Genomic DNA, 22,506 nt, shown 5'->3' with positions numbered 1-22,506 from the left:
AGGAGATATAAGCTCTTGGGAGTTTGCCGTGGCACATTCTGCTCTAATTTGCAGCTTACAAACACGATTTCCAGGAAACCTCTGTTGCCCAAAAACCCAGAGTTGGAAATGTAGAAATGCTGCCGCCTTGTGGCCGTTTCCCACAAGAGCGGCTTTAAAACCACCGCTAACGGTCACTTAACATTCTCAAGGACTCAGGACAGTAAAGGACAACTACCCTCAAAAATTCACAACTGGCAAAATTTTCAAGGAGATAGTAGGAAGAGGTAAATTTTACTCATTATTTTTCTAAAAACAAGGAAAATGGATAAAAGCTCAACAACATCAATTTTTAAACTCATTCAAATCTAGCCTACAAAAAGATTTCAACTCACACACGTCAACTACCATCAGCCAAAGGTCTACAAACAATAAATGCTGAAGGAGTTTTAGAGAACTGTGTACCCTCTAGCTGCTGGTGAGATGTAAAGTGGTAAGAGCCAATAGTGAGAACAGAAAGGAGCTGTGTTTAAAAGTAAAAATTGAGCCAGCATTCCATTCAGCAGGCCCACCGCTGAACCTCTCACCTGAAAATACCAGAGCCGAGAAGGCACAGTCTGCAACAGCTTCACTGCAGGATTTTTCACAATAGCCAAGACACGGAAGCAAACAAAATGTCCATCAATGGATGAATGGATAAAGAAGAAGTGGTCCATGTACATAATGGAATATTAGCCATGGAAAACAGTGAAACACTGCTCGTTGAGGCACCATTTATGAGCCTAGATATAATCTCAGAACATGACGTAAGTCAGAAAGAAAAAGACATATAGTATGATATCACTTATAGGCGTTATCTAACAACTGACAAAAATGATAGCATTTTCACAGAGAAAGAAACTCACAGACTTAGAAAACAAACTATTCTTATGTAAATGGAAAGGTGGGTGGTATGGAAAATTAAGATTAGGTTTACCATATGTGTACAAATACCTACTAAATACATTTATCAAAGAGACCGGCCATATAGCAAGGGAGGTCAATGGGGCACTCTGCAATAATTTACATGGGAAGAGTATCTGTACATGAATATATTACATATATATGTGTGATTGTGTGTGTGTGTGTGTGTGTGTGTATGTAATGTACAAATGAACCAGATTGTATACACCTAGGACAAACAATATTCTAAATATTACCTCGATTTAAAAAGACTAAAAAATCGAACAAGAAATAATGGAATATTAACTTATGGGATTTTTTCCTAGCACATTCCATTCTAATTTACAACCTAGGAACACGACTTCCAGAAATGTTGTGCTGCCCTAGAAACCAGTTTTGGGAACGGAGAAATGCTGCCGCCTTGTGGCCGTTTCCCCCAACAGCACCTTTAAAGCCAGTAGTAGTGGTCACTAAATATTCACACTCATTACAAGCCTGTAAATGTCACCTGTTCTCAAAAAAATCCTGGGGTCAAAAATCGACGAAAAATTCAAAACAGGGCAGCCTTCCCAGAAGACCACTTCAAGTGGTTTATTGTACTCACAGTTTTTTTCTGTTTTTGTTTAACAGAAAGAAAACAAAGCATGGAAAAATGCTGAACATTAAGAATTATTAAAGACATGCAAATCCAAATTACAAAAACCTATCAGCTCACACCAGTCATAATGGTCATCAGCAAAAATTCTGCAAACAATAAATGCTGAAGGGGTTGTGGAGAAATGCGCACCCTGGTTTCTAAGTGGGACATGGTAAGAACCAGTAATGAAAACACAAAGGAGGTGCCTTGATAAGGTAAATATTGAGCTACCATTCAATCAAGCATACCCACTGCTGGGCCTATCACCTGAGAGGATGAGAATCCAAAAGACACAGGGTGGCAATCCTGCACTCCAGCAATATTTACCACAGCCAACTCTTGGAAGCAACAAAAATGTCTGTCAACAGAGGAAGGCACAAAGAAGAACTGGTCCATGTACACAATGGAATATTTCTCCAGTAAAAAATATATATAATTTCAATTTAGAAACCAAACGTAAGTTAGGAGACATCAGCTTGTGGGGGTTTGTCCGGGCACATTCCTCTCTAATATATAACCGAGGAACACCACTGGTAGGAAGGACTCTTTCCATAATTCCCAGAATGGGGAAAGGAGAAATGCTGCCGCCCAATGGCTGATACCTTCAACAGCAGCTTTAAAATCTGTGCTAATGGTCACTTCATATGCACAAGTACTGGAGGGCTGTAAATGAAACCAGCCCTGAAAATGTCTTCAGGGAGGTAATGGCCAAAATATTTCAAAATGTGACACGTACTTCAAGAAAACCATTTGAAGAGGTAAGCGCTACTCACAGCTTGAAAAAAAAGAGGACATGCCTGAAAGTTCAATTTCAAGGGATTATGAGATGCATGCAAATCCAACCTCAAAGAGGTGTCAGCTCACACCTGTCAGAACAAACATCAGCAGAAAAACTACAAACAATAAATGCTGAAAGGGTTGTGGACAAGGGCATACCCTCAAATTTAAGTGGAACATAACCTGGTAAGAGCCACTAATGAGAACAGAATGGAGACGCCTTTACAAGGTAAACATTTTGCTACCATATGATCCAACAGGCCCTCTCCTGGGCCTATAACCGAAGAAGACATAGTTGAAAGACACAGGCAGGCAAATGTGCATTTCAGCAGTGTTACAATAACCAAGACATGGAAGCAACCAAAAAGTCCATCAACAGGTGAGTGGACAAAGAAAAACTGGTCCACGTACAGATGGAATATTAGCCAAGGAAAACAATGACACAATGCCATTTGCATCACCATAGATGAGTCTAGAAGTAATCACGCAACTTGTAGTAAGTCAGAAAGCGAAAGACACGTATCCTGTGATATCACTTATAGGTGTTACCTAAAAATTGATACCAGTGAAGATATTTCCACAGAGAAAGGCAATCACAGATTCATTAAACAAACTTATGGTTCACCAATGGAAAGGTGTGAGGATTGGATACATTAGGATGTCAGAGTTAACAGAGATATACAAACACAGGTGAAGTATATAATCACCAAAGACCTACGGAATACCAAGAGAAGACTACTCAACATTGTGTCATAACCTAAAATGGGAAAAGGATCCAAAGAAGAAAAGAGATAGGTATATGTGGAAAACAACCACATCTTGCACACCTAAAACAAGCAAAACGTTGTAATCACACTTGCTGTGATAAACAATGAAAATTAAATTTAAAAAAAGGACAATATTTAGTGAGATATAAACATAAGGGGCTTTTTCCTGGCCCATTCCATTCTAATTTGCAACCTAGAACAGGACTTCCATTGAGGCTCTGTTTCCCTAGTAACCAGATTTGGTTAATGAGAACTGCTGCCGCCTTGTGGCCGTTTCACACAACAGCAGCTCTAACTGCAGCTGTAATGGTTACTTGATAGTCAAAATAATTGCAGGCCTGTAAATGACACCTGTCCTCAAAACAATCCTTCGGTCGTAAATCGAGCAAAAATCTCAAAAGACATCCATATTTCAAAACGACAATTTCAAGAGGCATATTTTATGCACATTTTATATTCTGTCTCTTTTTTTGTTATAGAAAAAGGCATGGAAAAACGCTCAACGTCAGGAATTAATAAAGCCATGCAAATCCGGTCTAGAAACACGTTCACCTCACAGCCGTCAGAAGGATCATCAGCAAAAAAGTCTACATAGTATAAATGCTGAAGGGGTTTTAGAGAACTGTGTACCCTCTAGCTGCTGATGGGATGTAACCTGGTAACAGCCAGTACAGAGAACAAAATGGAGGTGTGTTTAAAGGTAAAACTTGAGCTACTATGTCATCAGGTAGGCCCACTGATGGGCCTATCCGCTGAGTAGACCTGAATCAAAAAGACACAGGCTGGCAATCCTTCACTGCAGCAACATGTACCATAGCCAAGAGCTGGAAGAAACCAAAATGTCCATCAACAGAAAAATGCACCAAGAAGAAGTGGTCCATGTACACAATGGAATATTAGCCATGGAAAAGCATGGAACAATGCTGTTGGCACCACCATAGAAGGATCTAGAGATAATCACCCTACCTGAAGTAAGAAAGAAAACGAAAGACAGATATCCTATTACATCACTTATAGGTGTTACCTAAAAATTGATACCCATGAAATAATTTCCAAGAGAAGGACACTCATAGATTCAGAAAACCAAATTATGTTTAACCAAATGGAAAGGTGTAAGGAATGTATGAATTAGGATATGGGGGTTAACAGACATGTAGTAATACAAATGAAATATATAATCACAAAATACCTATGGAATGCTAAAAGAGGTGTACTCAACACTCTGTAATAACCTACACGGGAAAGGATCCAAAGATGAATAGATCAATACATTGATATAATGAACCAGATTCCATACACCTAGAAAAAACACAGTATTTTTATCCAATTTGCTGGGATAATAAATAAAAATTAAATGTAAAAAACAAACAAGAAGTAAGGAGATATAAGCTCTTGGGAGTTTGCCGTGGCACATTCTGCTCTAATTTGCAGCTTACAAACACGATTTCCAGGAAACCTCTGTTGCCCAAAAACCCAGAGTTGGAAATGTAGAAATGCTGCCGCCTTGTGGCCGTTTCCCACAAGAGCGGCTTTAAAACCACCGCTAACGGTCACTTAACATTCACAAGGACTCAGGACAGTAAAGGACAACTACCCTCAAAAATTCACAACTGGCAAAATTTTCAAGGAGATAGTAGGAAGAGGTAAATTTTACTCATTATTTTTCTAAAAACAAGGAAAATGGATAAAAGCTCAACAACATCAATTTTTAAACTCATTCAAATCTAGCCTACAAAAAGATTTCAACTCACACACGTCAACTACCATCAGCCAAAGGTCTACAAACAATAAATGCTGAAGGAGTTTTAGAGAACTGTGTACCCTCTAGCTGCTGGTGAGATGTAAAGTGGTAAGAGCCAATAGTGAGAACAGAAAGGAGCTGTGTTTAAAAGTAAAAATTGAGCCAGCATTCCATTCAGCAGGCCCACCGCTGAACCTCTCACCTGAAAATACCAGAGCCGAGAAGGCACAGTCTGCAACAGCTTCACTGCAGGATTTTTCACAATAGCCAAGACACGGAAGCAAACAAAATGTCCATCAATGGATGAATGGATAAAGAAGAAGTGGTCCATGTACATAATGGAATATTAGCCATGGAAAACAGTGAAACACTGCTCGTTGAGGCACCATTTATGAGCCTAGATATAATCTCAGAACATGACGTAAGTCAGAAAGAAAAAGACATATAGTATGATATCACTTATAGGAGTTATCTAACAACTGACAAAAATGATAGCATTTTCACAGAGAAAGAAACTCACAGACTTAGAAAACAAACTATTCTTATGTAAATGGAAAGGTGGGTGGTATGGAAAATTAAGATTAGGTTTACCATATGTGTACAAATACCTACTAAATACATTTATCAAAGAGACCGGCCATATAGCAAGGGAGGTCAATGGAGCACTCTGCAATAATTTACATGGGAAGAGTATCTGTACATGAATATATTACATATATATGTGTGATTGTGTGTGTGTGTGTGTGTGTGTGTGTGTATGTAATGTACAAATGAACCAGATTGTATACACCTAGGACAAACAATATTCTAAATATTACCTCGATTTAAAAAGACTAAAAAATCGAACAAGAAATAATGGAATATTAACTTATGGGATTTTTTCCTAGCACATTCCATTCTAATTTACAACCTGGGAACACGACTTCCAGAAATGTTGTGCTGCCCTAGAAACCAGTTTTGGGAACGGAGAAATGCTGCCACCTTGTGGCCGTTTCCCCCAACAGCACCTTTAAAGCCAGTAGTAGTGGTCACTAAATATTCACACTCATTACAAGCCTGTAAATGTCACCTGTTCTCAAAAAAATCCTGGGGTCAAAAATCGACGAAAAATTCAAAACAGGGCAGCCTTCCCAGAAGACCACTTCAAGTGGTTTATTGTACTCACAGTTTTTTTCTGTTTTTGTTTAACAGAAAGAAAACAAAGCATGGAAAAATGCTGAACATTAAGAATTATTAAAGACATGCAAATCCAAATTACAAAAACCTATCAGCTCACACCAGTCATAATGGCCATCAGCAAAAATTCTGCAAACAATAAATGCTGAAGGGGTTGTGGAGAAATGCGCACCCTGGTTTCTAAGTGGGACATGGTAAGAACCAGTAATGAAAACACAAAGGAGGTGCCTTGATAAGGTAAATATTGAGCTACCATTCAATCAAGCATACCCACTGCTGGGCCTATCACCTGAGAGGATGAGAATCCAAAAGACACAGGGTGGCAATCCTGCACTCCAGCAATATTTACCACAGCCAACTCTTGGAAGCAACAAAAATGTCTGTCAACAGAGGAAGGCACAAAGAAGAACTGGTCCATGTACACAATGGAATATTTCTCCAGTAAAAAATATATATAATTTCAATTTAGAAACCAAACGTAAGTTAGGAGACATCAGCTTGTGGGGGTTTGTCCGGGCACATTCCTCTCTAATATATAACCGAGGAACACCACTGGTAGGAAGGACTCTTTCCATAATTCCCAGAATGGGGAAAGGAGAAATGCTGCCGCCCAATGGCTGATACCTTCAACAGCAGCTTTAAAATCTGTGCTAATGGTCACTTCATATGCACAAGTACTGGAGGGCTGTAAATGAAACCAGCCCTGAAAATGTCTTCAGGGAGGTAATGGCCAAAATATTTCAAAATGTGACACGTACTTCAAGAAAACCATTTGAAGAGGTAAGCGCTACTCACAGCTTGAAAAAAAAGAGGACATGCCTGAAAGTTCAATTTCAAGGGATTATGAGATGCATGCAAATCCAACCTCAAAGAGGTGTCAGCTCACACCTGTCAGAACAAACATCAGCAGAAAAACTACAAACAATAAATGCTGAAAGGGTTGTGGACAAGGGCATACCCTCAAATTTAAGTGGAACATAACCTGGTAAGAGCCACTAATGAGAACAGAATGGAGACGCCTTTACAAGGTAAACATTTTGCTACCATATGATCCAACAGGCCCTCTCCTGGGCCTATAACCGAAGAAGACATAGTTGAAAGACACAGGCAGGCAAATGTGCATTTCAGCAGTGTTACAATAACCAAGACATGGAAGCAACCAAAAAGTCCATCAACAGGTGAGTGGACAAAGAAAAACTGGTCCACGTACAGATGGAATATTAGCCAAGGAAAACAATGACACAATGCCATTTGCATCACCATAGATGAGTCTAGAAGTAATCACGCAACTTGTAGTAAGTCAGAAAGCGAAAGACACGTATCCTGTGATATCACTTATAGGTGTTACCTAAAAATTGATACCAGTGAAGATATTTCCACAGAGAAAGGCAATCACAGATTCATTAAACAAACTTATGGTTCACCAATGGAAAGGTGTGAGGATTGGATACATTAGGATGTCAGAGTTAACAGAGATATACAAACACAGGTGAAGTATATAATCACCAAAGACCTACGGAATACCAAGAGAAGACTACTCAACATTGTGTCATAACCTAAAATGGGAAAAGGATCCAAAGAAGAAAAGAGATAGGTATATGTGGAAAACAACCACATCTTGCACACCTAAAACAAGCAAAACATTGTAATCACACTTGCTGTGATAAACAATGAAAATTAAATTTAAAAAAAGGACAATATTTAGTGAGATATAAACATAAGGGGCTTTTTCCTGGCCCATTCCATTCTAATTTGCAACCTAGAACAGGACTTCCATTGAGGCTCTGTTTCCCTAGTAACCAGATTTGGTTAATGAGAACTGCTGCCGCCTTGTGGCCGTTTCACACAACAGCAGCTCTAACTGCAGCTGTAATGGTTACTTGATAGTCAAAATAATTGCAGGCCTGTAAATGACACCTGTCCTCAAAACAATCCTTCGGTCGTAAATCGAGCAAAAATCTCAAAAGACATCCATATTTCAAAACGACAATTTCAAGAGGCATATTTTATGCACATTTTATATTCTGTCTCTTTTTTTGTTATAGAAAAAGGCATGGAAAAACGCTCAACGTCAGGAATTAATAAAGCCATGCAAATCCGGTCTAGAAACACGTTCACCTCACAGCCGTCAGAAGGATCATCAGCAAAAAAGTCTACATAGTATAAATGCTGAAGGGGTTTTAGAGAACTGTGTACCCTCTAGCTGCTGATGGGATGTAACCTGGTAACAGCCAGTACAGAGAACAAAATGGAGGTGTGTTTAAAGGTAAAACTTGAGCTACTATGTCATCAGGTAGGCCCACTGATGGGCCTATCCGCTGAGTAGACCTGAATCAAAAAGACACAGGCTGGCAATCCTTCACTGCAGCAACATGTACCATAGCCAAGAGCTGGAAGAAACCAAAATGTCCATCAACAGAAAAATGCACCAAGAAGAAGTGGTCCATGTACACAATGGAATATTAGCCATGGAAAAGCATGGAACAATGCTGTTGGCACCACCATAGAAGGATCTAGAGATAATCACCCTACCTGAAGTAAGAAAGAAAACGAAAGACAGATATCCTATTACATCACTTATAGGTGTTACCTAAAAATTGATACCCATGAAATAATTTCCAAGAGAAGGACACTCATAGATTCAGAAAACCAAATTATGTTTAACCAAATGGAAAGGTGTAAGGAATGTATGAATTAGGATATGGGGGTTAACAGACATGTAGTAATACAAATGAAATATATAATCACAAAATACCTATGGAATGCTAAAAGAGGTGTACTCAACACTCTGTAATAACCTACACGGGAAAGGATCCAAAGATGAATAGATCAATACATTGATATAATGAACCAGATTCCATACACCTAGAAAAAACACAGTATTTTTATCCAATTTGCTGGGATAATAAATAAAAATTAAATGTAAAAAACAAACAAGAAGTAAGGAGATATAAGCTCTTGGGAGTTTGCCGTGGCACATTCTGCTCTAATTTGCAGCTTACAAACACGATTTCCAGGAAACCTCTGTTGCCCAAAAACCCAGAGTTGGAAATGTAGAAATGCTGCCGCCTTGTGGCCGTTTCCCACAAGAGCGGCTTTAAAACCACCGCTAACGGTCACTTAACATTCACAAGGACTCAGGACAGTAAAGGACAACTACCCTCAAAAATTCACAACTGGCAAAATTTTCAAGGAGATAGTAGGAAGAGGTAAATTTTACTCATTATTTTTCTAAAAACAAGGAAAATGGATAAAAGCTCAACAACATCAATTTTTAAACTCATTCAAATCTAGCCTACAAAAAGATTTCAACTCACACACGTCAACTACCATCAGCCAAAGGTCTACAAACAATAAATGCTGAAGGAGTTTTAGAGAACTGTGTACCCTCTAGCTGCTGGTGAGATGTAAAGTGGTAAGAGCCAATAGTGAGAACAGAAAGGAGCTGTGTTTAAAAGTAAAAATTGAGCCAGCATTCCATTCAGCAGGCCCACCGCTGAACCTCTCACCTGAAAATACCAGAGCCGAGAAGGCACAGTCTGCAACAGCTTCACTGCAGGATTTTTCACAATAGCCAAGACACGGAAGCAAACAAAATGTCCATCAATGGATGAATGGATAAAGAAGAAGTGGTCCATGTACATAATGGAATATTAGCCATGGAAAACAGTGAAACACTGCTCGTTGAGGCACCATTTATGAGCCTAGATATAATCTCAGAACATGACGTAAGTCAGAAAGAAAAAGACATATAGTATGATATCACTTATAGGAGTTATCTAACAACTGACAAAAATGATAGCATTTTCACAGAGAAAGAAACTCACAGACTTAGAAAACAAACTATTCTTATGTAAATGGAAAGGTGGGTGGTATGGAAAATTAAGATTAGGTTTACCATATGTGTACAAATACCTACTAAATACATTTATCAAAGAGACCGGCCATATAGCAAGGGAGGTCAATGGAGCACTCTGCAATAATTTACATGGGAAGAGTATCTGTACATGAATATATAACATATATATGTGTGATTGTGTGTGTGTGTGTGTGTGTGTGTGTGTATGTAATGTACAAATGAACCAGATTGTATACACCTAGGACAAACAATATTCTAAATATTACCTCGATTTAAAAAGACTAAAAAATCGAACAAGAAATAATGGAATATTAACTTATGGGATTTTTTCCTAGCACATTCCATTCTAATTTACAACCTGGGAACACGACTTCCAGAAATGTTGTGCTGCCCTAGAAACCAGTTTTGGGAACGGAGAAATGCTGCCACCTTGTGGCCGTTTCCCCCAACAGCACCTTTAAAGCCAGTAGTAGTGGTCACTAAATATTCACACTCATTACAAGCCTGTAAATGTCACCTGTTCTCAAAAAAATCCTGGGGTCAAAAATCGACGAAAAATTCAAAACAGGGCAGCCTTCCCAGAAGACCACTTCAAGTGGTTTATTGTACTCACAGTTTTTTTCTGTTTTTGTTTAACAGAAAGAAAACAAAGCATGGAAAAATGCTGAACATTAAGAATTATTAAAGACATGCAAATCCAAATTACAAAAACCTATCAGCTCACACCAGTCATAATGGTCATCAGCAAAAATTCTGCAAACAATAAATGCTGAAGGGGTTGTGGAGAAATGCGCACCCTGGTTTCTAAGTGGGACATGGTAAGAACCAGTAATGAAAACACAAAGGAGGTGCCTTGATAAGGTAAATATTGAGCTACCATTCAATCAAGCATACCCACTGCTGGGCCTATCACCTGAGAGGATGAGAATCCAAAAGACACAGGGTGGCAATCCTGCACTCCAGCAATATTTACCACAGCCAACTCTTGGAAGCAACAAAAATGTCTGTCAACAGAGGAAGGCACAAAGAAGAACTGGTCCATGTACACAATGGAATATTTCTCCAGTAAAAAATATATATAATTTCAATTTAGAAACCAAACGTAAGTTAGGAGACATCAGCTTGTGGGGGTTTGTCCGGGCACATTCCTCTCTAATATATAACCGAGGAACACCACTGGTAGGAAGGACTCTTTCCATAATTCCCAGAATGGGGAAAGGAGAAATGCTGCCGCCCAATGGCTGATACCTTCAACAGCAGCTTTAAAATCTGTGCTAATGGTCACTTCATATGCACAAGTACTGGAGGGCTGTAAATGAAACCAGCCCTGAAAATGTCTTCAGGGAGGTAATGGCCAAAATATTTCAAAATGTGACACGTACTTCAAGAAAACCATTTGAAGAGGTAAGCGCTACTCACAGCTTGAAAAAAAAGAGGACATGCCTGAAAGTTCAATTTCAAGGGATTATGAGATGCATGCAAATCCAACCTCAAAGAGGTGTCAGCTCACACCTGTCAGAACAAACATCAGCAGAAAAACTACAAACAATAAATGCTGAAAGGGTTGTGGACAAGGGCATACCCTCAAATTTAAGTGGAACATAACCTGGTAAGAGCCACTAATGAGAACAGAATGGAGACGCCTTTACAAGGTAAACATTTTGCTACCATATGATCCAACAGGCCCTCTCCTGGGCCTATAACCGAAGAAGACATAGTTGAAAGACACAGGCAGGCAAATGTGCATTTCAGCAGTGTTACAATAACCAAGACATGGAAGCAACCAAAAAGTCCATCAACAGGTGAGTGGACAAAGAAAAACTGGTCCACGTACAGATGGAATATTAGCCAAGGAAAACAATGACACAATGCCATTTGCATCACCATAGATGAGTCTAGAAGTAATCACGCAACTTGTAGTAAGTCAGAAAGCGAAAGACACGTATCCTGTGATATCACTTATAGGTGTTACCTAAAAATTGATACCAGTGAAGATATTTCCACAGAGAAAGGCAATCACAGATTCATTCAACAAACTTATGGTTCACCAATGGAAAGGTGTGAGGATTGGATACATTAGGATGTCAGAGTTAACAGAGATATACAAACACAGGTGAAGTATATAATCACCAAAGACCTACGGAATACCAAGAGAAGACTACTCAACATTGTGTCATAACCTAAAATGGGAAAAGGATCCAAAGAAGAAAAGAGATAGGTATATGTGGAAAACAACCACATCTTGCACACCTAAAACAAGCAAAACATTGTAATCACACTTGCTGTGATAAACAATGAAAATTAAATTTAAAAAAAGGACAATATTTAGTGAGATATAAACATAAGGGGCTTTTTCCTGGCCCATTCCATTCTAATTTGCAACCTAGAACAGGACTTCCATTGAGGCTCTGTTTCCCTAGTAACCAGATTTGGTTAATGAGAACTGCTGCCGCCTTGTGGCCGTTTCACACAACAGCAGCTCTAACTGCAGCTGTAATGGTTACTTGATAGTCAAAATAATTGCAGGCCTGTAAATGACACCTGTCCTCAAAACAATCCTTCGGTCGTAAATCGAGCAAAAATCTCAAAAGACATCCATATTTCAAAACGACAATTTCAAGAGGCATATTTTATGCACATTTTATATTCTGTCTCTTTTTTTGTTATAGAAAAAGGCATGGAAAAACGCTCAACGTCAGGAATTAATAAAGCCATGCAAATCCGGTCTAGAAACACGTTCACCTCACAGCCGTCAGAAGGATCATCAGCAAAAAAGTCTACATAGTATAAATGCTGAAGGGGTTTTAGAGAACTGTGTACCCTCTAGCTGCTGATGGGATGTAACCTGGTAACAGCCAGTACAGAGAACAAAATGGAGGTGTGTTTAAAGGTAAAACTTGAGCTACTATGTGATCAGGTAGGCCCACTGATGGGCCTATCCGCTGAGTAGACCTGAATCAAAAAGACACAGGCTGGCAATCCTTCACTGCAGCAACATGTACCATAGCCAAGAGCTGGAAGAAACCAAAATGTCCATCAACAGAAAAATGCACCAAGAAGAAGTGGTCCATGTACACAATGGAATATTAGCCATGGAAAAGCATGGAACAATGCTGTTGGCACCACCATAGAAGGATCTAGAGATAATCACCCTACCTGAAGTAAGAAAGAAAACGAAAGACAGATATCCTATTACATCACTTATAGGTGTTACCTAAAAATTGATACCCATGAAATAATTTCCAAGAGAAGGACACTCATAGATTCAGAAAACCAAATTATGTTTAACCAAATGGAAAGGTGTAAGGAATGTATGAATTAGGATATGGGGGTTAACAGACATGTAGTAATACAAATGAAATATATAATCACAAAATACCTATGGAATGCTAAAAGAGGTGTACTCAACACTCTGTAATAACCTACATGGGAAAGGATCCAAAGATGAATAGATCAATACATTGATATAATGAACCAGATTCCATACACCTAGAAAAAACACAGTATTTTTATCCAATTTGCTGTGATAATAAATAAAAATTAAATGTAAAAAACAAACAAGAAGTAAGGAGATATAAACTCTTGGGAGTTTGCCGTGGCACATTCTGCTCTAATTTGCAGCTTACAAACACGATTTCCAGGAAACCTCTGTTGCCCAAAAACCCAGAGTTGGAAATGTAGAAATGCTGCCGCCTTGTGGCCGTTTCCCACAAGAGCGGCTTTAAAACCACCGCTAACGGTCACTTAACATTCTCAAGGACTCAGGACAGTAAAGGACAACTACCCTCAAAAATTCACAACTGGCAAAATTTTCAAGGAGATAGTAGGAAGAGGTAAATGTTACTCATTATTTTTCTAAAAACAAGGAAAATGGATAAAAGCTCAACAACATCAATTTTTAAACTCATTCAAATCTAGCCTACAAAAAGATTTCAACTCACACACGTCAACTACCATCAGCCAAAGGTCTACAAACAATAAATGCTGAAGGAGTTTTAGAGAACTGTGTACCCTCTAGCTGCTGGTGAGATGTAAAGTGGTAAGAGCCAATAGTGAGAACAGAAAGGAGCTGTGTTTAAAAGTAAAAATTGAGCCAGCATTCCATTCAGCAGGCCCACCGCTGAACCTCTCACCTGAAAATACCAGAGCCGAGAAGGCACAGTCTGCAACAGCTTCACTGCAGGATTTTTCACAATAGCCAAGACACGGAAGCAAACAAAATGTCCATCAATGGATGAATGGATAAAGAAGAAGTGGTCCATGTACATAATGGAATATTAGCCATGGAAAACAGTGAAACACTGCTCGTTGAGGCACCATTTATGAGCCTAGATATAATCTCAGAACATGACGTAAGTCAGAAAGAAAAAGACATATAGTATGATATCACTTATAGGAGTTATCTAACAACTGACAAAAATGATAGCATTTTCACAGAGAAAGAAACTCACAGACTTAGAAAACAAACTATTCTTATGTAAATGGAAAGGTGGGTGGTATGGAAAATTAAGATTAGGTTTACCATATGTGTACAAATACCTACTAAATACATTTATCAAAGAGACCGACCATATAGCAAGGGAGGTCAATGGAGCACTCTGCAATAATTTACATGGGAAGAGTATCTGTACATGAATATATTACATATATATGTGTGATTGTGTGTGTGTGTGTGTATGTAATGTACAAATGAACCAGATTGTATACACCTAGGACAAACAATATTCTAAATATTACCTCGATTTAAAAAGACTAAAAAATCGAACAAGAAATAATGGAATATTAACTTATGGGATTTTTTCCTAGCACATTCCATTCTAATTTACAACCTGGGAACACGACTTCCAGAAATGTTGTGCTGCCCTAGAAACCAGTTTTGGGAACGGAGAAATGCTGCCGCCTTGTGGCCGTTTCCCCCAACAGCACCTTTAAAGCCAGTAGTAATGGTCACTAAATATTCACACTCATTACAAGCCTGTAAATGTCACCTGTTCTCAAAAAAATCCTGGGGTCAAAAATCGACGAAAAATTCAAAACAGGGCAGCCTTCCCAGAAGACCACTTCAAGTGGTTTATTGTACTCACAGTTTTTTTCTGTTTTTGTTTAACAGAAAGAAAACAAAGCATGGAAAAATGCTGAACATTAAGAATTATTAAAGACATGCAAATCCAAATTACAAAAACCTATCAGCTCACACCAGTCATAATGGTCATCAGCAAAAATTCTGCAAACAATAAATGCTGAAGGGGTTGTGGAGAAATGCGCACCCTGGTTTCTAAGTGGGACATGGTAAGAACCAGTAATGAAAACACAAAGGAGGTGCCTTGATAAGGTAAATATTGAGCTACCATTCAATCAAGCATACCCACTGCTGGGCCTATCACCTGAGAGGATGAGAATCCAAAAGACACAGGGTGGCAATCCTGCACTCCAGCAATATTTACCACAGCCAACTCTTGGAAGCAACAAAAATGTCTGTCAACAGAGGAAGGCACAAAGAAGAACTGGTCCATGTACACAATGGAATATTTCTCCAGTAAAAAATATATATAATTTCAATTTAGAAACCAAACGTAAGTTAGGAGACATCAGCTTGTGGGGGTTTGTCCGGGCACATTCCTCTCTAATATATAACCGAGGAACACCACTGGTAGGAAGGACTCTTTCCATAATTCCCAGAATGGGGAAAGGAGAAATGCTGCCGCCCAATGGCTGATACCTTCAACAGCAGCTTTAAAATCTGTGCTAATGGTCACTTCATATGCACAAGTACTGGAGGGCTGTAAATGAAACCAGCCCTGAAAATGTCTTCAGGGAGGTAATGGCCAAAATATTTCAAAATGTGACACGTACTTCAAGAAAACCATTTGAAGAGGTAAGCGCTACTCACAGCTTGAAAAAAAAGAGGACATGCCTGAAAGTTCAATTTCAAGGGATTATGAGATGCATGCAAATCCAACCTCAAAGAGGTGTCAGCTCACACCTGTCAGAATAAACATCAGCAGAAAAACTACAAACAATAAATGCTGAAAGGGTTGTGGACAAGGGCATACCCTCAAATTTAAGTGGAACATAACCTGGTAAGAGCCACTAATGAGAACAGAATGGAGACGCCTTTACAAGGTAAACATTTTGCTACCATATGATCCAACAGGCCCTCTCCTGGGCCTATAACCGAAGAAGACATAGTTGAAAGACACAGGCAGGCAAATGTGCATTTCAGCAGTGTTACAATAACCAAGACATGGAAGCAACCAAAAAGTCCATCAACAGGTGAGTGGACAAAGAAAAACTGGTCCACGTACAGATGGAATATTAGCCAAGGAAAACAATGACACAATGCCATTTGCATCACCATAGATGAGTCTAGAAGTAATCACGCAACTTGTAGTAAGTCAGAAAGCGAAAGACACGTATCCTGTGATATCACTTATAGGTGTTACCTAAAAATTGATACCAGTGAAGATATTTCCACAGAGAAAGGCAATCACAGATTCATTCAACAAACTTATGGTTCACCAATGGAAAGGTGTGAGGATTGGATACATTAGGATGTCAGAGTTAACAGAGATATACAAACACAGGTGAAGTATATAATCACCAAAGACCTACGGAATACCAAGAGAAGACTACTCAACATTGTGTCATAACCTAAAATGGGAAAAGGATCCAAAGAAGAAAAGAGATAGGTATATGTGGAAAACAACCACATCTTGCACACCTAAAACAAGCAAAACATTGTAATCACACTTGCTGTGATAAACAATGAAAATTAAATTTAAAAAAAGGACAATATTTAGTGAGATATAAACATAAGGGGCTTTTTCCTGGCCCATTCCATTCTAATTTGCAACCTAGAACAGGACTTCCATTGAGGCTCTGTTTCCCTAGTAACCAGATTTGGTTAATGAGAACTGCTGCCGCCTTGTGGCCGTTTCACACAACAGCAGCTCTAACTGCAGCTGTAATGGTTACTTGATAGTCAAAATAATTGCAGGCCTGTAAATGACACCTGTCCTCAAAACAATCCTTCGGTCGTAAATCGAGCAAAAATCTCAAAAGACATCCATATTTCAAAACGACAATTTCAAGAGGCATATTTTATGCACATTTTATATTCTGTCTCTTTTTTTGTTATAGAAAAAGGCATGGAAAAACGCTCAACGTCAGGAATTAATAAAGCCATGCAAATCCGGTCTAGAAACACGTTCACCTCACAGCCGTCAGAAGGATCATCAGCAAAAAAGTCTACATAGTATAAATGCTGAAGGGGTTTTAGAGAACTGTGTACCCTCTAGCTGCTGATGGGATGTAACCTGGTAACAGCCAGTACAGAGAACAAAATGGAGGTGTGTTTAAAGGTAAAACTTGAGCTACTATGTGATCAGGTAGGCCCACTGATGGGCCTATCCGCTGAGTAGACCTGAATCAAAAAGACACAGGCTGGCAATCCTTCACTGCAGCAACATGTACCATAGCCAAGAGCTGGAAGAAACCAAAATGTCCATCAACAGAAAAATGCACCAAGAAGAAGTGGTCCATGTACACAATGGAATATTAGCCATGGAAAAGCATGGAACAATGCTGTTGGCACCACCATAGAAGGATCTAGAGATAATCACCCTACCTGAAGTAAGAAAGAAAACGAAAGACAGATATCCTATTACATCACTTATAGGTGTTACCTAAAAATTGATACCCGTGAAATAATTTCCAAGAGAAGGACACTCATAGATTCAGAAAACCAAATTATGTATAACCAAATGGAAAGGTGTAAGGAATGTATGAATTAGGATATGGGGGTTAACAGACATGTAGTAATACAAATGAAATATATAATCACAAAATACCTATGGAATGCTAAAAGAGGTGTACTCAACACTCTGTAATAACCTACACGGGAAAGGATCCAAAGATGAATAGATCAATACATTGATATAATGAACCAGATTCCATACACCTAGAAAAAACACAGTATTTTTATCCAATTTGCTGGGATAATAAATAAAAATTAAATGTAAAAAACAAACAAGAAGTAAGGAGATATAAACTCTTGGGAGTTTGCCGTGGCACATTCTGCTCTAATTTGCAGCTTACAAACACGATTTCCAGGAAACCTCTGTTGCCCAAAAACCCAGAGTTGGAAATGTAGAAATGCTGCCGCCTTGTGGCCGTTTCCCACAAGAGCGGCTTTAAAACCACCGCTAACGGTCACTTAACATTCTCAAGGACTCAGGACAGTAAAGGACAACTACCCTCAAAAATTCACAACTGGCAAAATTTTCAAGGAGATAGTAGGAAGAGGTAAATGTTACTCATTATTTTTCTAAAAACAAGGAAAATGGATAAAAGCTCAACAACATCAATTTTTAAACTCATTCAAATCTAGCCTACAAAAAGATTTCAACTCACACACGTCAACTACCATCAGCCAAAGGTCTACAAACAATAAATGCTGAAGGAGTTTTAGAGAACTGTGTACCCTCTAGCTGCTGGTGAGATGTAAAGTGGTAAGAGCCAATAGTGAGAACAGAAAGGAGCTGTGTTTAAAAGTAAAAATTGAGCCAGCATTCCATTCAGCAGGCCCACCGCTGAACCTCTCACCTGAAAATACCAGAGCCGAGAAGGCACAGTCTGCAACAGCTTCACTGCAGGATTTTTCACAATAGCCAAGACACGGAAGCAAACAAAATGTCCATCAATGGATGAATGGATAAAGAAGAAGTGGTCCATGTACATAATGGAATATTAGCCATGGAAAACAGTGAAACACTGCTCGTTGAGGCACCATTTATGAGCCTAGATATAATCTCAGAACATGACGTAAGTCAGAAAGAAAAAGACATATAGTATGATATCACTTATAGGAGTTATCTAACAACTGACAAAAATGATAGCATTTTCACAGAGAAAGAAACTCACAGACTTAGAAAACAAACTATTCTTATGTAAATGGAAAGGTGGGTGGTATGGAAAATTAAGATTAGGTTTACCATATGTGTACAAATACCTACTAAATACATTTATCAAAGAGACCGACCATATAGCAAGGGATGTCAATGGAGCACTCTGCAATAATTTACATGGGAAGAGTATCTGTACATGAATATATTACATATATATGTGTGATTGTGTGTGTGTGTGTGTATGTAATGTACAAATGAACCAGATTGTATACACCTAGGACAAACAATATTCTAAATATTACCTCGATTTAAAAAGACTAAAAAATCGAACAAGAAATAATGGAATATTAACTTATGGGATTTTTTCCTAGCACATTCCATTCTAATTTACAACCTGGGAACACGACTTCCAGAAATGTTGTGCTGCCCTAGAAACCAGTTTTGGGAACGGAGAAATGCTGCCGCCTTGTGGCCGTTTCCCCCAACAGCACCTTTAAAGCCAGTAGTAATGGTCACTAAATATTCACACTCATTACAAGCCTGTAAATGTCACCTGTTCTCAAAAAAATCCTGGGGTCAAAAATCGACGAAAAATTCAAAACAGGGCAGCCTTCCCAGAAGACCACTTCAAGTGGTTTATTGTACTCACAGTTTTTTTCTGTTTTTGTTTAACAGAAAGAAAACAAAGCATGGAAAAATGCTGAACATTAAGAATTATTAAAGACATGCAAATCCAAATTACAAAAACCTATCAGCTCACACCAGTCATAATGGTCATCAGCAAAAATTCTGCAAACAATAAATGCTGAAGGGGTTGTGGAGAAATGCGCACCCTGGTTTCTAAGTGGGACATGGTAAGAACCAGTAATGAAAACACAAAGGAGGTGCCTTGATAAGGTAAATATTGAGCTACCATTCAATCAAGCATACCCACTGCTGGGCCTATCACCTGAGAGGATGAGAATCCAAAAGACACAGGGTGGCAATCCTGCACTCCAGCAATATTTACCACAGCCAACTCTTGGAAGCAACAAAAATGTCTGTCAACAGAGGAAGGCACAAAGAAGAACTGGTCCATGTACACAATGGAATATTTCTCCAGTAAAAAATATATATAATTTCAATTTAGAAACCAAACGTAAGTTAGGAGACATCAGCTTGTGGGGGTTTGTCCGGGCACATTCCTCTCTAATATATAACCGAGGAACACCACTGGTAGGAAGGACTCTTTCCATAATTCCCAGAATGGGGAAAGGAGAAATGCTGCCGCCCAATGGCTGATACCTTCAACAGCAGCTTTAAAATCTGTGCTAATGGTCACTTCATATGCACAAGTACTGGAGGGCTGTAAATGAAACCAGCCCTGAAAATGTCTTCAGGGAGGTAATGGCCAAAATATTTCAAAATGTGACACACACTTCAAGAAAACCATTTGAAGAGGTAAGCGCTACTCACAGCTTGAAAAAAAAGAGGACATGCCTGAAAGTTCAATTTCAAGGGATTATGAGATGCATGCAAATCCAACCTCAAAGAGGTGTCAGCTCACACCTGTCAGAATAAACATCAGCAGAAAAACTACAAACAATAAATGCTGAAAGGGTTGTGGACAAGGGCATACCCTCAAATTTAAGTGGAACATAACCTGGTAAGAGCCACTAATGAGAACAGAATGGAGACGCCTTTACAAGGTAAACATTTTGCTACCATATGATCCAACAGGCCCTCTTCTGGGCCTATAACCGAAGAAGACATAGTTGAAAGACACAGGCAGGCAAATGTGCATTTCAGCAGTGTTACAATAACCAAGACATGGAAGCAACCAAAAAGTCCATCAACAGGTGAGTGGACAAAGAAAAACTGGTCCACGTACAGATGGAATATTAGCCAAGGAAAACAATGACACAATGCCATTTACATCACCATAGATGAGTCTAGAAGTAATCACGCAACTTGTAGTAAGTCAGAAAGCGAAAGACACGTATCCTGTGATATCACTTATAGGTGTTACCTAAAAATTGATACCAGTGAAGATATTTCCACAGAGAAAGGCAATCACAGATTCATTAAACAAACTTATGGTTCACCAATGGAAAGGTGTGAGGATTGGATACATTAGGATGTCAGAGTTAACAGAGATATACAAACACAGGTGAAGTATATAATCACCAAAGACCTACGGAATACCAAGAGAAGACTACTCAACATTGTGTCATAACCTAAAATGGGAAAAGGATCCAAAGAAGAAAAGAGATAGGTATATGTGGAAAACAACCACATCTTGCACACCTAAAACAAGCAAAACATTGTAATCACACTTGCTGTGATAAACAATGAAAATTAAATTTAAAAAAGGACAATATTTAGTGAGATATAAACATAAGGGGCTTTTTCCTGGCCCATTCCATTCTAATTTGCAACCTAGAACAGGACTTCCATTGAGGCTCTGTTTCCCTAGTAACCAGATTTGGTTAATGAGAACTGCTGCCGCCTTGTGGCCGTTTCACACAACAGCAGCTCTAACTGCAGCTGTAATGGTTACTTGATAGTCAAAATAATTGCAGGCCTGTAAATGACACCTGTCCTCAAAACAATCCTTCGGTCGTAAATCGAGCAAAAATCTCAAAAGACATCCATATTTCAAAACGACAATTTCAAGAGGCATATTTTATGCACATTTTATATTCTGTCTCTTTTTTTGTTATAGAAAAAGGCATGGAAAAACGCTCAACGTCAGGAATTAATAAAGCCATGCAAATCCGGTCTAGAAACACGTTCACCTCACAGCCGTCAGAAGGATCATCAGCAAAAAAGTCTACATAGTATAAATGCTGAAGGGGTTTAAGAGAACTGTGTACCCTCTAGCTGCTGATGGGATGTAACCCGGCAACAGCCAGTACAGAGAACAAAATGGAGGTGTGTTTAAAGGTAAAACTTGAGCTACTATGTGATCAGGTAGGCCCACTGATGGGCCTATCCGCTGAGTAGACCTGAATCAAAAAGACACAGGCTGGCAATCCTTCACTGCAGCAACATGTACCATAGCCAAGAGCTGGAAGAAACCAAAATATCCATCAACAGAAAAATGCACCAAGAAGAAGTGGTCCATGTACACAATGGAATATTAGCCATGGAAAAGCATGGAACAATGCTGTTGGCACCACCATAGAAGGATCTAGAGATAATCACCCTACCTGAAGTAAGAAAGAAAACGAAAGACAGATATCCTATTACATCACTTATAGGTGTTACCTAAAAATTGATACCCATGAAATAATTTCCAAGAGAAGGACACTCATAGATTCAGAAAACCAAATTATGTTTAACCAAATGGAAAGGTGTAAGGAATGTATGAATTAGGATATGGGGGTTAACAGACATGTAGTAATACATATGAAATATATAATCACAAAATACCTATGGAATGCTAAAAGAGGTGTACTCAACACTCTGTAATAACCTACACGGGAAAGGATCCAAAGATGAATAGATCAATACATTGATATAATGAACCAGATTCCATACACCTAGAAAAAACACAGTATTTTTATCCAATTTGCTGTGATAATAAATAAAAATTAAATGTAAAAAACAAACAAGAAGTAAGGAGATATAAGCTCTTGGGAGTTTGCCGTGGCACATTCTGCTCTAATTTGCAGCTTACAAACACGATTTCCAGGAAACCTCTGTTGCCCAAAAACCCAGAGTTGGAAATGTAGAAATGC

Source organism: Leucopleurus acutus (assembly GCF_964270905.1).
Source record: "Leucopleurus acutus genome assembly, chromosome: 1".
Classification (NCBI taxonomy): domain Eukaryota; kingdom Metazoa; phylum Chordata; class Mammalia; order Artiodactyla; family Delphinidae; genus Leucopleurus; species Leucopleurus acutus.
This window is presented reverse-complemented; position numbering follows the sequence as displayed.